The sequence below is a fragment of the Narcine bancroftii genome, chromosome 14 (genome assembly GCF_036971445.1).
Source record: "Narcine bancroftii isolate sNarBan1 chromosome 14, sNarBan1.hap1, whole genome shotgun sequence".
Taxonomy (NCBI): domain Eukaryota; kingdom Metazoa; phylum Chordata; class Chondrichthyes; order Torpediniformes; family Narcinidae; genus Narcine; species Narcine bancroftii.
The window spans coordinates 63,031,524-63,048,765 of NC_091482.1; the positions used below are offsets into that span (position 1 = coordinate 63,031,524).

A 17,242-nucleotide genomic window follows, 5' to 3' on the forward strand; every position below is an offset into this window, starting at 1 on the left:
TAAAATATCTCCTCCCTCCCCCCTCACCTTGAACCTATGTCCTCTGAACGTAAAGCCTGCAAAAGGTGGTGAGCATGGTCCAGGTCATCACAGGCAGAACCACCCTCTCCATCAAGAATATCTACAGGGACTCGAAAGGTCAACCTGGCCAGTTTCTGCTCCGTAAATGGTTATATGGTTATAACGCTGCCATCGAAGAATAGCAGCAGCAATCAAGGATCCACACCACCCAGTACACGCTCTGTTCCTGTTTCTCCCATCAGGAAAGGGGTGCAAGACTCGCACCACCAGGTTGAGGAGCAGCTGCTCCCTCTCCACTATCAGACTCTTCAACGACAAACACAATCAGGGACTCATTTAAGGACTCTTACTTTTGCACTTGGTGTATTGCAGAGTCAATTTTTAAAATTTCTTTACATCTGTCCATTGGGTACAATTTTTTTTTGTTGCACTACCAATAAGTGGCAATTCTGCCTCGTCCACACGAAAAAGAATCTCAGGGTATGTGATGTCAATTAATCTGAATCTGGTTACCGATCATTTTCTCCCCCCTCTCCCCAACTTGGGGCAAAAGATTCTTTGTGTTCACCCCATCTATTCATCGCATGATTTTGTAGACCCCAATGAGATTACCCCTCTACCTCCTGCACTCCAAGGAATAAATCCCTAGCCTGATCAACTCCCTATATATCAGGCCTCTGAGTCTTGGCAACATCCTCATGAATCTTTTCTCTGAATTTACATCATCTTTCCAGCAGGATGATTACCACAACTGAACACAATACTCCAAACGATGCCATACACAATGCTCTGAATGATGAACGCCAATGTGCTGAAAACCTTTTTTGAGCACCCTATCTATCTGGCATCATTTTCAAGATATGTATATGTACATATGAAATAATAAGTTTAAAAAATATGCTTAACAAAGGGTTAATGGATTAGGTGAGAAAATACAGTAGTTGCCTGTAAGATGGTGGGAACATAATTGCTGCTTGTAGCTAACTCCACAAGAATGTCAACATATCTTGAGTAAAGGGATACCCTGACATTTCTAGACACCACAGGATAGCATGTTAATGTGAACACAAAATTGCCAGATGTGTGAAACTCATTTGAAACTTGTCAGGGTCCCTGTCCAAAGTGTGGTGACACTTTGATGCTTTGAGTGAGTATTCAGTGTAGAGAACAAGTTATTAAACTCTTTCCTTATCATTCCTCACTTCCACTAGCATTACCAAGATGAAATAAAGAAACTGTTGTACGCTTAATTGGTTGTGCTGTTCATGCTGTTTGTTTTATTACAGCGCGTGTGGACGTTAACATACACCTAGATTCCTCTGATCCACAACCCTCCCCAGATCTCTGCCTTTCACTCTGTAGGTCCTACCCATGTTCTACCTTCCAAACTGCAACACCTCACATTTCTCTGTATCGAATTTCATCAATCATTCCTCTGCCCACCTGCCCATACTGATCAAGACTCTGCCGCAATTTTTGACAACCATCTTCACTCTCTGCAATACCAGGTACTTCAGTGTCATCTGCAAACTTGCTAATCATGCCATGTATATTTTCATCTAGATTATTGGTTCTCAACCTTTTTCCACTCAAATGCCACTTTAAGTAATCCCTATGTCATCAGTGCTCTGTGATTAGCAAGAGATTGCTTAAGGTGTCAATGGGCCCAGCAACATACCACTAGTCACAGGCCTCCAGTCTGAAAGGCAACCTTCAGCCATCGCTCTCTGCTTTCTACCATGGAGCCAATTTTCTCTTTTGTCTTGGATCCTATGTGATCTAACCTTCTAGAGTAATCTACTGTGTGGAAACTTCAAATGCCTTGCTGAAATTCTTCAACTTTCCTGGTCACATCTTCAAAAACACTCGAGCAGATTTATGAAACATGATCCCACTCCCAAGTTATAAAGTGTATATACATCTTCTCCCTCAGAATACTTTCTGGTAACTTACCAATCACAGATGTTAGGCTCTCTCTCCTAGTTCCCAGGCTTTTCCCTGCAGCCGCTCTCCAGTCTTCCAGCACCTCACCTGTATTCAATCTCAGCCAAGGCACCTGCAATTCTCTCTCCAGTGTCCTCTGATATATCTGATCAGGCCCAGGTGATTTGTTCCTGTGAGGGCTGTGAGCATTTATCCAGTACTGCTGTATGTTTAGAATGTCAGTCACAGAAGTGGGAGTCAGCTTCTCACCCATCACCAATTGAGACCATGGCTGACCTTCTAACTCAGCATTACGTTCCTGCACAAACCCCAGACTTTACGATTTCATTAATATCCAAAAGTCTCTCAATCTTTATGTTCAGTATATGCAGGGACAGCCTGCTTGGGCAGAGAACTCCAAAATTCATACCCATTGGGTGAAGAAACCTTTTATCTTAGTTCTAGCTGAACAGCTCCTTATTTCTGAGACTTAATTGCAACCAGGGGAAACTGTTGCCACTTCGTCTACATCGGTCAGACCAAAATTAGATGAAGAACAAGCTGGTGAATTTCAGATTTCTTGTCAGAGTACATATATGGGATCACATGCAACCTTGAGATTCCTTTTTCCTGCGGGCGCGGCAGAAATCCCCCTAATTGCTAGTCCAAAAAAATAAGCTGCTCAGTGTAAAATGAGAACAAAGAACTGTTAACCGATAACGAATGACTGCAAAAAAGAAAGAACAAAAAGAAAATGAATAAAGTATACAAGAGTCCTTAAATGAGTCTCTGAGTTTGTTGTTCTTTTCAGCACCTCTCTCTCCCTTGCGACCACACCCTTCCTGTACGGTGCTGTGTGTAACACTCCTTCTATGAGCAGCTGGTGACATTTTGTAAGTGAATTCATTTTTAAAATTTTTTAGACGTAAGGATGGTATCAGACCCACAAGCCCGTGCCACCCACTTGACCTACAACCCCTGGTATATTTTTGAATGGTGGGAGGAAACCCACGCAGACATGAGGAGAATGTCCAAACTCCTTACAGATAACGCGAGATTCGAAACCTGGTTGCTGGTGTTGTGGCAACTTTGCGTGAACTACTATGCAAACTGCCACCCATTAGCTAAAAGATTTTCTGCATTACCTCAATGACAATATTCTTCAAAGGTGCAGATGTACTTCAAGATATGATGAGGTTGTGATAGGCGCTAAAGAAAAGTGAGTTGTTGACTTGTTTTGCCATCCTGAAGTTGGGCATCTTGGAGTGAAACAAGGTAGATGGGTAACAAGGCTTCACCCCAGAATGAAGCTGTTCAGAAATCTGATGTGCCCTTGAATTATTCTCCATTGTGTTTGAAAAGTGAGTTGTTGACTTGTTTTGCCATCCTGAAGTTGGGTATCTTGGAGTGAAACAAGGTAGATGGATAACAAGGCTTCACCCCAGAATGAAGCTGTTCAGAAATCTGACGTGGCCTTGAATTATTCTCCATTGTGTTTGAGTGCCTCTGTGAACTGGAGTTAATTAGTGCTGGATTTTCTTATAAGCACTTATTAATTGACGTAGTTCTGCCAAGAGTCAATTTGGACTTGTTTTAAAATCTCGAGGGCCTTTGCAAGCATCACAAAATTGTCTTTGAATGGTGATTTATTGAATTACTCAAATGAGTCCACTTTATTGTTCCTGTTCTATCTCCATATCATGGTTTTGGCTTCAAACCACTATTACCAGTGATAGCTTTTATCTGATTATCTGTTCAGCAATTAGCTCAAGCTTTAGAATCTCTCTTTGTCATTGGCAATATTTATGGGGTCATCAGACCCCATGGCACAGAATGCGACCATTCAACTTTATCCTTTTGCAACTTCTGGAAGAGTTTTCTAATTAGACCCACGACCCCCACCTCCACTGTCTTTCTCCCCCCCCCCCCCCCCCCGCCCCCCCAACATGATTCCCCATCTTGCTGGTCACACACCCCTCTCACTGCTACCTTCAGGCAGAAGGTACCAAAGCCTGAAATTCGGCACCTCTAGGTTCAAAGACTATATTTTCCTCAACAGCTATTGGGCCCTTGAAACTCAATGTCCTGTGTGGCTATGAAGGTTATGGGACCAAAGAGACAGTAGCATCAGAGGAGGGGAGGGAATCCACAGACATTCGCTGTCTCTGAAAGGACTCTCCCCTGATTTTTGTTGTCTTGATAGTGGAGTTGGATCAGTGGTGCCTTTTTATGTGTCTTTACAGAGAAAGTAAAGGGCAAAAAAATGTGTTTTTTGTGTACGTGACAGCAAAGGAACTTTGAAGCTTACTATCCTAACCAGAACACTAAAGATCTGGCTGCACTATTGTAATATCACATTTTTTTGCATTAACTGCAAATTTGAGCATTTACGATTTATACTTCTATCTTTTGTTTTTTTTCTCTCGTTGGTGCTTTGTGTTAATTTAATGTATGCTTATTGTTTGTTAATGTTTCTTACATGTCTTGCCTGCAGCAAGCAAGAATATTGGTGCATCTGTACTCAGGGATATGACCACAAACTCTCATCTCATCATCGTCTCATGGTGAGGAACAGAGGATCTTGAAGAGTATGTCTACTGGCCCCGAAAAGCACCAGAATAGGTAAGAATATAAGAAGATTAGAAGCAGAAGGAGGCTGTTAATCCCCTTGAACCTGCTCCAACATTTTACAGGATCATGGCTGAATTTTAACCTCAAACAAACTGTGCTGCCCTGCCTCATATCCCCGAATCCTTTTAAAATCTAGATCTATTAATCTCTGTTTTGGGTACAATCCAAGACTGAGGATTGGGAGTTACAAAGATTTGCCATTTCTGTCAAAGAATTGCTCCTCATCTCAGTCCTAAATGATCATCTGCTTATTCTGAGACTGCAATCTTTCGTTTAGCCACAGGAAGCTCCTTCCCTGTACTGTCCACTCTATCTGAGACTCTTGTGCCCCTGTATTAAGTCATCTCTTATTCTCCATTGCTTCAGAGCAAGCCCTGGCTGGCTCCACCTTTCTTCAGCTCCTCATGAGACTAGCATGCCCCAGCCTTTACCCCATCATCTCACTGTCCTCTGATGTAAGGGCATGGAATGAACATGCCTCGATAGAGAGAATGGTGAGCTCCCTTGACGGAGAGAAATCACGAGGTGCAAGGGCTGGGGGAGGATCTTCTGCAGTTATGTGGATGAGCGACATAGCCGGGACAGGTGATTGGAGGAGAGGGGTTTGTTGTTTTTCCTATAATTTACTTTAATTTTAATTGCTTCCAAATGTCTCTACATGTCAGGTCTAATTGTAAACTGCTAAATCGATTGACAGTTACAAAAGAAGGCCAGGCCCTGCCTCCAGCTATCCCAACTGCTGGGGGCCGGGGCCTCTGCAGATCATGGCCTAGCAGAGCTGGTGCTGGTGTGGTGTGCGACCGGCTCCACCATTGGACTCAGTGGGTGGAGAGGGTGGGCAGATTGTGGCAGCTCCTGCCCCACCTGTCTTGATGTCAGAAGTGAAAGGAGTTGGATACGTTGCCCAAGGGTCAATGTCAGAGGAATGGGAAATGGACCTGATAATTCATGCGCTACCGTACGGGATCAAAATGAGTCTCTTTAGAGCTCCAGTTACTGAGTTGGAGCAGCTGGCCTAAATTGGGGTAAAAGCCAGCAGTACCAAGGTACTGGAGCTGAGCTTATGAAAAAATGAAAGACGAGAGTGTCTGAATCAGCCTCACACTGTTACACTTAAAGAGAAATGAATCAGTCCTCAAAACAGTTGGAAGGGAAACTGTGCTTATTCTATGTATCCTCAAGATCTAAAGGAATGTTTTATAAATCCGCCATCTTTATTCCATTGAAACTTGGGATTGTGACAGTTCTGAGAAATCTGAAGTTCCCCACGGAGCTGTTTTAGACAAAAAAAAAAGTTTCAGCTCCAATGCAGAGCAGAATTAAACTAATTTCTGCAAACCTTCAGTCAACATTGTTCCCAGAAAAGCCACAGGGATCTCGCATTCTACTGTGGTCACAAACATTGAAATGTTTTAAAGCTTCCCCAGGGTGTTTTGGAAACTGTAATCAAAAGATTTTTAATTTTGAATCTTGCGGGGAGATATCAGATGAGGTGAAGTTGTACAAAATTCTCCCTGGGCTTGTTGGGGAGAGCCAGGGTTTGTCATATCCCTCGGCTGGGATGCATGGACCCAGGAGTCATGGTATCGAAGCAAGGGGCCAACCATTCGGGTCAGGAAATGAGATTTTCACCCAGATGATGGTAAATCGGTGGAATTGTCTATCCAAGAAGTGTGAGCGTGCTCAAGGCAGGGTCTGATAAAGTGAGTGAATGAATGAAAGTTTATTGTCATATACAAAAGTACAATGTACAGATACAGTGAGTCTTGCTTGCTGCAGTTTCCCAGCTACATCCCTTACAGCAACTTCAGGTTAATTTTTAAATGTAGTCATTCAACATTGTAACACTAGCCCTTGCCATCCAAATACCCCAATTCACCTACAGCTCCTGTACATGTTGAAGGGTGAGTGGAAACTGGAGCACCCGGAGGAAACCCATGAATGTACAAACTCCTTGGTGATAGTGGTGGATTTGAACCTCGGTGACTGGCGCTATAATAATTAATGCATAAGACACTAAAAAGAGAAACATAAAAATGATAGACATAAAAGGAAGGGAAAATAAAATAAATACTAAATATTCAGCCAGCTGCAGTGCAAAAAAAAAAGTGCTGTGCCATTGGTGCATACAGATCTTCAGCCTTGGAGTAGTGTGGTGATTCAGGAGATAATGGGGAGGATTCTGTATCTTCAAGGTAGCAGGTTCAAGTTTATTGTCACGTACCAAGATGGAGTCTGTATTCTGAGCAATCTAATTGGACATCTAATACATAAGGCATAAGAGTACAAATAGGCCCTTCAGCCCATCAAGTGTGCCCCATCATTTAATCATGAGCTGATCCATTTTCCCACTCAGCCCCACTTCCCAGCCTTCTCCCCATAACCTTTGATGCCCTGGCTAATCAAGACCTTATCAATCTCTGCCTTATATAACCTGGCCTCCACAGTTGCCTGTGGCAACAAATTCCACAGATTCACCACCCTCTGGCTAAAGAAATTCTTCTGCATCTCTGTTCTAAGTGGACACCCTTCAATCCTGAAGTTATGCTTCTTGTCTTAGACTCTCCCACTGGGGGAAAACACCTTTCTACATCTACTCTGTCCATGCTTTTCAACAATCAAGATCTTTCCCCCCCCCCCCCGCCTCCAACCCTCGTTCTTCTAAGTTCCAGCAAGTACAGGACAAGAGCTGTCAAATGCTTCTCATATGATAAACCGAATCATCCTTCTGAACCCTCTCCAATGTCAACACGTCCTTTCTCAGATGATGAGTCCAAAATTGGGCATGGATTTGGGTGGGTAGGTTAGGGAGGGAGGGGGTGGTGGGAGGTTGTAGGGAGTTAGTTTTAAAACATCATGTATGTTTTGATTTTGAAAAAAATGAGGAGCCCAAATCTGATTTCAATGCTCAGAGTGGGATCTCACCAGTATCTTGTAAAACCTCAAGATCACATCCCTGCTCTTATATTATATTCCTCTTAAAATGAAGGCCTGCATTGCATTGGCCTGTTACACCACAGTTCAAGGAAGACACAGTACAAAAGTGCAGAGCTATAGAGAGAGTATGGCCAGGGCGATGGGGATCTTTTAAGTGGAGGCTGAATTCTTGAGGCGGTGCCTCGTGCAGATATCTTCGATGGATGGGAGGTTGGTTCCTGTGATTGACTTGGCGGTGTCTGCCACTTCCTGCGTTTGAGTTTGCAAACCAGGCCATGATTCAGTGAGTATACTTGCCGCGGGGTACCCCTGTAGAAGTTCAATAGAGGATTCAATCACATGCCGAATCTCCTCAAGACTTCTTAGAAAAGAGAGTTTAGGATATTGGAGAAATCAATGAAGGTGTGTTTTGTGCAGGAAGATATACCAATTAACTGTTGATTTAGCATGAGTTTCAATTTTGTATTTCACCTTCAATTTGTTCTGTACTTATCACTGAGAAGCAGGTTATAAAGACGATAGAAGCCATGGGGAGTGAGTGAATCCCAGAACCACATGTTACACTACAAATTAATCCTGTCCTCAAATGTTGCTTCTCTGGCAAGCGACAACCTCTCAAATATTTACTGAACAATTGAAGAAATTTGCAACAGATTATTGCATATTGATTCAAAGCTGTGTGCAAACTCTGGTAAAGACCACTTTACTAACAGTGTGAGCTCGTAAACTTCAACAATTGGTCCTTGAGAAGGTGGTGGTGAGGTGCCTCTTGTACAGCTCCATTTCCTGAGGTGAAGGGACTGTTGGGGAATGGGTTCCAGGGTTTGGACCCAGTGATGGTGAAGGAATAGCACTATATTTCCACTCAAGTTTGCTGTAAAATTGGAAGGGAGTCTGCAAAGTGATGGAGACCACTGGTTTGGGAGATGCTGTTGGACTGGGCCGTGGTGCAGAATTCCCATTGAACTATCTCAGAGCAACACTGAGCAATGTCATTGCTTCCTAAGCGCAGGGTCACTGCAGCTGTGCAGTGGCTCTCAGCTCTTCATCTGATACCCTGTCCGGCCAAGGGGTTGCAACCAATTCCAAATGAAGGCTTGAGGCTCCTTTCTGTCAACTAGCCATCACTGTTGATAGTGTCATAGAGTTTCATAGCATGGAAGGAGGCCTTTCAACCCAACCTCTCCATGCTGACTAAGTTGTCTACCCAAGCTATACCCGTTTGCCTGAGTTTGGCCTGTATTGCTTTTTAATTGTCCCTGCTTCTACCACTTCCTCTGGCAGCTCATTCCATGGACCCACCACCCTCTGTGTGATAAAAAGATTTCCTTCCCTCGGGTCCCTTTTAAATCTTTTCTCTCTTACCTTAAATCTATGTCCTTTAATTTTAGATTCCCTGACCCTGGGGAATGTCTGTGACTATTTATCTTATCCATGCCCTGTGTGATTTTATAAATCTCTATAAGGACTCCTCTTGACCTCCTCCTTCTCACTCGAGCACTGCAATCCTGGTAGCTCCTTGTGGATCTCTGTACCCTTTCAAGTTGAATGATATCATTCCTGCAGCTGGGCGTGCAGAACTGCGCGTAATATTCCAAGTGCAGTCTCAGCAGTGTGCTGTGGAGGTGTAACACTCCTCTGTCTTGCCATTGACACGCCTAGCAACTGACAGATTCATCCATCTTCGCCTTGTACTTCCACTACTGAGCCAGCTCTTTCCTCCGCCTGCTCCCCACCTCTGAGGTGACTACTCCCTGCCACTCTTTGTTCAAGCTCCCTGCCTCTCTCCTCCATACGGTGTTCAGTGGTCACGATTCAGTTGCTGTTGTCCTGCTAACCCACACCTCCCTTCTACTTGTTGCCCCTGACTCATGGTATCTTTGCATGAAATTCTCCTATTGAATCTCACTGTTCAAGTTCAGATTTATTGTCAGACTATGTGCATGACATCACACAACCTTGAGATTCTTTTTCCTGTGTTGAGGCAGAATTACCACTTATTGGTAATGCAAAAAAACTGTACTCAAGAAGAAATGTACACATATAAACAAATAAAGAAATCTAAACAAGCTGACTGTGCAATGCAGAAAGGGAAAAGAAATTAATAAAGTGCGAAAATAAGAGTCCTTAAATGAGTCCCTGATAGTCAAGTCAAATCTATTGTTATCTGATTGTTCAAGTACAACCCGACAAAACAGGGTTCTCTGGTCCTCAATGCAAAACACGCAGACATGCAATCAGACATAACACACATACAGACAGACAATACATACGCAGGACAAGTATTCATATAGACAGATAAATAAAATATTGTTTCTTGAGGATGAGCATCTCGGATGGTTAGTATGAGCAGTTCCTGTGGTTGTTCAGCATTCTCACTGCCTGTGGGAAGAAGCTGTTCCTCAACCTGGTGATGCTGGTTCTGATACTCCTGTAACTCTTCCCTGACGGGAACAGCTGAAAGATGCTGTGTGCAGGGTAGAAAAGGTTCACTATGATTTTGTGCGCCCTCTTCAGTTAACGATCCCAGGAGATTGAGTTAGTTGTTGAGGAATCTGATGGTGGAGGGGTAGCACTTTACCTCGACTCCTCTCTTCCCTCTTCAGTGGATCATTTCTGAGCTCTTGCTAGTTACTTAATAGAATAATGAAGTCATACAGCATTGAAACAGGCCCTTCACCCAACCTAGTCCATGTTAGCCATTAACTATCCACACGCTAAGGAGCTGGCCTTTTCGTGGTCCATCCTTGCCTTCCCTTCTTCCTTTCGGTATTCTGCCATATCATTCCCACTCTCTGGAATGTTTCCCCTCTCTTGAGTTTTGATCTGGTTACCCTTGACTGATTATGCTCAGCACTTGTTCCTTGACATCTGAGTGCAGGACACTGGGTACTTAACATGGAGCACAAGGAAATAGGAACAGGAGAAGGCCACCCAAGCCTATCTCACCATTCAATATGATCACTTTTGATCTGCCCCAGGCCTTTCCTCCTCTGCCAAAGCCCTCAATTCCCTGAACTTTCAAACACTATGTCCTACTAAGGTTTTTAATTACTTCACACATGATCATGTACTTTGTGACTTTTAAATTTAGACAAACAGCACAGTAGCAGGCCCTTTCGGCCCATGAGCCCCTGCCACCTTGGTACGTTTTGAACAATGGAAGAATACCAGAGCACCTGGAGGAAACCCACGTAGACACAGGGAGAACGTACAAACTCTTTACTGTCATCACCGGATTTGAACCCCAGTTGCTGGCACTTCAAAGCATTGCACTAATTGCTACGTTTGCCGTGTCGCCCTGTGAAAGTCTGGTAGTGTGGGCGGACCAGACTTGGAGTTGAGCTGAGCTAATGGGCTGAACTCAAGCATTGGGGCCAGCTGGATGCCCAACACTCTTCCTGTTCATGTTTAACAAACAAGGTTAATAAACATGGTTAATGAACTCAAGGCAGCAGAAAGGAATGGGGAAATCATCGGGAGATGAAGGGTCAGAAGACAGCGAGTCAGGAATGTGCGAGGTGTGGGCGATGGACATTGAATTCTGTTGCAGGGATGCCATTCACTCTTCAAGCATCAAGAAGGTATTCAGATGTTGGCCTTCATTGTTGGAGGGATTGAGTTAAGGAAAAGGAAGGTTCTGGTGAAGCTGCACCTGGAGTACTACGTGCAATTCTGGCCTCCTTACTTGAGGAAGGAAGTATTGGTTTTGGAGGCGGTGCAGAGGGCTTTCGCCAGGTTGATTCCAGAGATGAGGGGGTTGGCCTATTTGGAGCGATTGAGTAACCTGGGACTAAACCAGTGGTTCTCAACCTTTTTCTTTCCACTCGCATACCAATTTAAGTATTCCCTATGCCATAGGTGCTCTGTGATTAGTAAGGGATTGCTATGCCATAGGTGCTCTGTGATTAGTAAGGGATTGCTTAAGGTGGTATGTGGGTGGAAAGAAAAAGTTTGAAAACCACTGTTTTAATTGCCCCTAATTGACTTGTTATGTACATGGTTTCATAACTCCAAAGGAAATGGGGCAATGACAATTTTTCTCAAGCAAAATATTTCTGTAACAATTAGATCTAGAGCAGTGATTCTCAACCTTCCCTTCCCACTCACATCCCATCCCTTACTAATCACAGAGTACCAATGGTATAGGGATTATATAAAGTGGTATGTGAGCGCAAAGAAAAAGGATGAAAACAACTGGACTATATCAATTGAAGATTAGAAGGATGTCTGCAAAAATGTATAAAAATTCTGAAAGGAATAGTTAAGATTTAGCAGGAATGTTATTTCCACTGGCATGTCAGTCTAGAATGAAGGGACACAGCCTCAAGATTAAGTGGAGTAGATTTCAGACAGATGAAGAGGAACTACTTCTTCCAGAGAGCAGTGAATCTGTGGTGTTCTCTGCCCAAAGAAGCAGTAGATGCTGCCCCATTAAATGTGGTTAAGATGGAGATAGAATTTTTTTTAATAATAGGAGAATTACTGGTTATGGATAAGTGGAACTATGTTCATGACCAGATCAGTTTTGATCTTAGCCTTTGATCCTTGGGTGGCGTGGTTATTGTAGCGGTTAGCGCAATGCTATCTATTACTGTGCCAGTGACCCAGGTTAGAATCCAGCGCTGTCTCTTAGGTATTTGTACGTTCTCCCTGTGTCTATATGGGCTTCCTCTGGGTGCTCTGGTTTCTCCCCACCCTTCAAAATGTACTGGGGGTGTAGATTAATTGGGTGGTTCATGGGCCAAAGTAGCCTGTTACTGTGCTGTACGTCTAAATTTAAAAGAAATAGTGGCCGGCGGAGTAGGCTCGACGGGCCAGATGACCGACTCCTGCGCCTGGTTCTTACATAAAAATATCTTTTACATTCCCCTTTTCAATTTCCTGAGATGAAAATGAACAAGCAAATATCAAATTCCTGTTGTAGATTATTTTGTTGTTTGAAGCAGTTTAACCTTCTTTTTGCAAGAGCCTGTTCCTGTCAGTGGAACTGTGATGAGTTTGGATTTGCTTCTAAAGATGTTCTCTTCTCTGTTACGGTGAGACGATGTCTATTTTAATTCCGCCTCCAGATCCGGCCTCTGGGGGCGGACTGACAGCGCCTGTTGAAGGTTGCGCCGGCTTTGATACATTATTTGCCAGACTGAGTGCAGCGGAGCTGGCTGCAGGAGTTGATGGTGTTAGAAGCGCAGCAACAGACGGAGTCTCTGCCAGTGCTTCCGAAGGTGGCGAGACATGCTGACATTTCTCCCCGCGTTGTCAGGGTGGAATCTGCTAATGTGACGTCCGTGACATCAGATGTTTGTAATGCTGGCAACGTGCTAAGGACTCAGCAGCTTTCGTGAGGAGGTGGAGAATGGATTAAATACACAATATCATGTTTCAGACTGAACTCCCTAAAGAGAGAGGGGGAGAGATTTGCCTTCAGAATTCACTAACAAGAGAAAAGGGCAAAACAACAGAATTGTCAGTGCCTGTGTTTTGATAAAGACATGGAAACAGGAGAGGTCTTTGACTTGTTCCACTTCCCGGCTGGTTCTGGGCCTGAAGGGAGAGATAATGATTAAAACCAAGGCTGCGTGAGATGCATCTTTGTGGTCTTGTTTCCCAGAGATTTCCCTCTGCCCTGTGCATAGGTTTTGCTTTGTTTTCAGGACAAGGTAAAGCTCTGGACTCTGTGGACCCATCTGAGTCCTGTGGTCATTCAATGGATCTGACCAAAGTCTCCAGTAATTTCTAAATGTTTCTGGGGTATTTCTGAGGTCTCTGGGTTATAAAACCGAACTATTTTCCTTTTAAACTCCCTGTTGGGAAACCAAGCTAGGCCTACAGATTGCTCAATATCCAAAAAAGCGAGAGACTGAGAGTCTTACCACGTGAAACAGCAGCTGGATAACAGCAGGAAAGAACCTGTCCTTGAATCTGGTGGAGTGTGATCTCTCACTCGTGAATCTTCTTCCTGATGGGAGGAGGGGAGAAGAGAGTGTGGCTGGAGTGGGATGAGTCTTTTAATATATATAGTGCCCTCCATAATGTTTGGGACAAAGACGCTTTTTTCCTTTATTTACCCCTGTGCTCCACAGTTTTAAATTTGTAATCAAACATGTGATTAGAGTGCACATTCCAGAATTTATTCAAGATTATTTGTTGACTTTTTGGTTTGACCATGTAGAAATTACAGCACTTTTTATACACGGTCCCCTCATTTCAGGACACTATAATATTTAGGACATAGCATTGGTATGTGAATTAAAGTATTCATGTTTGATACGTTGTTGTTGTATATCCCTTGAATGCAATGACTGCTTGAAGTCTGCAATTCATAGACACCATCAGGTGCTGAGTAGCTTCTCTGGAGATTCTCTGCCAGGCCTCCACTGCAGCCATCTTCAGCTCCTGCTTGTTTTGGGAGCTTGTACCCTTAAGTTTTCTCTTCAGCATTTGGAAGACATGCTCAATTGGATTTAGATCAGGCAACTAAATTGTCCATTCAAGAATTTTCCAGTTTTTAGCTTTGAAAAACTCCTTTGTTGCTTTACCAGTATGTTTGGGTTCATCCTCTTGCTGTTGGATGAAGCACCGTCCAATCAGTTTGGAGGCATTTGCTTAAACTTTAGCAGATAAGATGTTTCTATGCACCTCAGAATTCATTTTACTTCTGTCACCAGCAGGTGCATCATCAGTGAAGGTAAGTGAGCCATACATGCCCAGGCCAGAACACCCCCACCAACATGTTTCACAGATGAGGTGGTATGCATTGGATCTAGGGCAGTCACTGACATATCTACACCTGCTTCCTGAGGAGTGTTTGTGATCTGTTGGACAGGCATTTGGGGACTTTTCTTCATTATGATAAGACTTCTTCTGTAATTAACACAGGGAAGGTCTTCCTTGGCTTACCAGCCCTTTTGCTCTTTCTTAAAGATATTCCAAACTGTTGATTTTGGTAATCCTAAAGTTTGGGCGATGTCTCTTGTTTATTCTTGTTTTTCGGCCTCACAACGGCTTCTTTGACTTTCATTGGCACAAACTCTGGTCCTCGTGTGGAAAAGAGACAACTACAGACTCAGAAGGTGATAAAAAGGCTTAGAAGCCAGCCTAGCTGTCTTAGACCTGCATCAATGAAACACTTAAACATACCCAAGTAATCACAGACATCTGTGAAGCCAAATGTCCCAAACATTATGGTGCCTGAAATGGGGGAATTAAGTATATAAAAAGTGCTGTAATTTCTACATGGTTAAACCAAAATGTACACAAATAACTTTGAATTAAATCTGGAATGTGCACTCTAATCACATGTGATTTGTTTGATTACAAATTTAAAACTGTGGAGCACAGGGGCAAATAATGGAAAAAGGAGACTTTGTCCCAAACATTATGGAGGGCGCTGTTTTTGGCTGCTTTTCTCAGAGTGGGAGTTATTGATGGGGTGTTGTTTGCGCAATGGTTTGAATTGCGTTCACAATTCTGCTGCTCTTGTGGTCTTGGGCAGAGCAGTTCCCATCCCATAAAGTGCAGCATCTGTAAAAGTCATTGAGGGATGTAGGCGACATGCCAGATTTCATCACCCGAGTCCATCTGACCCATTGAATCCGTTCCGCCAATTGAATCTTCCTTTCCACCCCATTTTCCATCCTTCTCCCTATAACATTTGACAGTTTTATTAATCATGAACCTATCAACTTCTGCTTTAAATCTACCTGATGTCGGCCTCCACAGCCGTCTGTGGCAATGAACTCCATATTATCTTAACTCTCCTGGTGAAGGAATTTCTCCTCATCTCTGTTGTATCGGGATGTCCTTTCATTCTGAGGCTGTGCCCTCTGGTTCTAGACTCTGACTGTGGAAGCAGAGGCATCACTGTACCTGGTAAACTGGGAGGTGCTTACAGCAGTAGGGAGGGGGCGAGAAATTTGAAGACGTGGGCGAGGAGTTCACTATAACGGCACGGTTGGGTCACGGAACCAGAGTAGTTCAGCAAGAACTGATTGGGGCCACTCCATAGATCCAAACCTAAGTAACACAGCGCTTGAAGAAATGAAACCAAAGACCTGCCCAGTTCTCGGGAGTGTCCAAACTTGGAGTCTGGACCTTCCCTGACCCCGACAACTTCCAAAAAGAAATGGGGAGAGGACTCTAGTAGATTTTTATGAACAAAATAGTACAATGTTCCAATTAGAGGGAGATTAATGAAAGAAAATTAGATTGTAGGAAAGGAATGAAATGCTTAATTTCTTGACAAGCTGTCTCAATGAGCAGGAAGTGAAATCTTTTACTCCTTACTCCAATGTTTCCTGGACTGTAAATCCACCCTCAAGAGCTCACTGGATTCTCTGCAGATCCTCAGAGGGCTAGAAGATGACATTAGTAATTATGGTGAAAAATGTGGCCTTGTTGCAAACTCTTGCATTTAATGAATTTGTATGCAGGCTGGTGTTACATTTAAGAGAGCCTATGAAACTGCTTGCTAATTGGACTATTAGCAACAAGCCGGCGAAGCTCTGTATCAATGGAAGCTCAAGCTGGGGAGTGCTTGAGGAAGGGAGGGAGAGTTCAGTAAAGGAAGGTCATCCAAGTTCAGGAAGCTGAGGTGCCAAGTCCATTGGAGGCATTTCCCCCACATTCCTGCTGTGGGTCCATCGTGGAATAGTCACGGACAAGATGGAACAACTTCAGGATTGAAGGGCGTCTGCTTAGAGTGGAGATTTTATTTATCTTATTGCATGCATCACGGTGACAGGCCCCTTCCAGCCCACAAACCCAATTGTACACAATTGACTTACAGCTCCTGGTACATTTTTGGAGGGTGGGAAGAAACTGGAGCCCCTGGGGGGGAAACCCACGCAGACACAGGGAGAATGTACAAGCTCCTTATAGACAGGGCAGGATTCAATCCCCTGTCCCAATCACTGATGCTGTAACAGTGTTGGGCAAACTGTTATGCTAGCTGATACGGAGGAATTTCTTCATCCAGAGGGTGGTAAATCTAGAATTTGTAGACACAGGCAGTTGTGGAGGCTGTCATTGGGTGTATTTAAGGCAGAGATGGATAGGTTCTTGATGAGTCAGAACATCAAATGTTATGGGCAGAAGGCCTGCCAGTGGGGCTGAGTGGGAAATTGAATCAGCTCAAGATTAAATGGTGGAGCAGACTCGATAGCCTATTTCTACTCCTATGTCTTATGGTCATGGACTGGTGAACATTTGTCTCAGGTGTACAGTTCATGCAGGAATTGATTCAACCTGAGTGGTCGCTCTGGGTGAAATGGTGCTCATTGGGAAATTGGACTGGGCTGCTTCGTAGGATTAATCACCAGGAGACCAGGAGAATTATAGTGATACACTTAACTGGATCAGACTCTTGTGCCCAAGTTGTCCATTCATCCCATGAATTACCCAACCACAATAATCCTTCACCTGCACTTGGTCTGTAGATCTCCTTGCCTTAGTGATTCATGTCAATATCTCCTAAATGTTGAATGGGAGCCTGCCTCCATCACCCATTCTGTGATAAAGTTCTTTGTCCGGTCCCCTCTGAACCTCAGCCCCTTCCCTAAACCAATGTCTTCATTTTTTGATCGCAATATTATGTATAGATTGACTCACTTGATTGTCAGCAAGATTAATTTTCTCACTGTATCTCCTAACACCTGAAAATAAATGAACTTGAAAAGTTTGAAGTCTTTCCCTTCATAACATTGTACCTCTGTATCAGGTCCTCTCCCAC

The 17,242-nt window shown here is 43.7% G+C and overlaps 1 long non-coding RNA gene across 1 annotated transcript in view; it reads left to right on the top strand.

Moving 5' to 3' along the window:
• Nucleotides 1-4,442: 4,442 nt before the first annotated feature.
• Nucleotides 4,443-17,242, top strand: part of LOC138749274 (uncharacterized) — a 110,662-nt gene continuing 97,862 nt past the window's right edge. Inside the window, exon 1 of the long non-coding RNA XR_011348531.1 lies at nucleotides 4,443-4,566. This is a non-coding gene — a long non-coding RNA (uncharacterized lncRNA). The remainder of the gene's footprint in view (nucleotides 4,567-17,242) is intronic.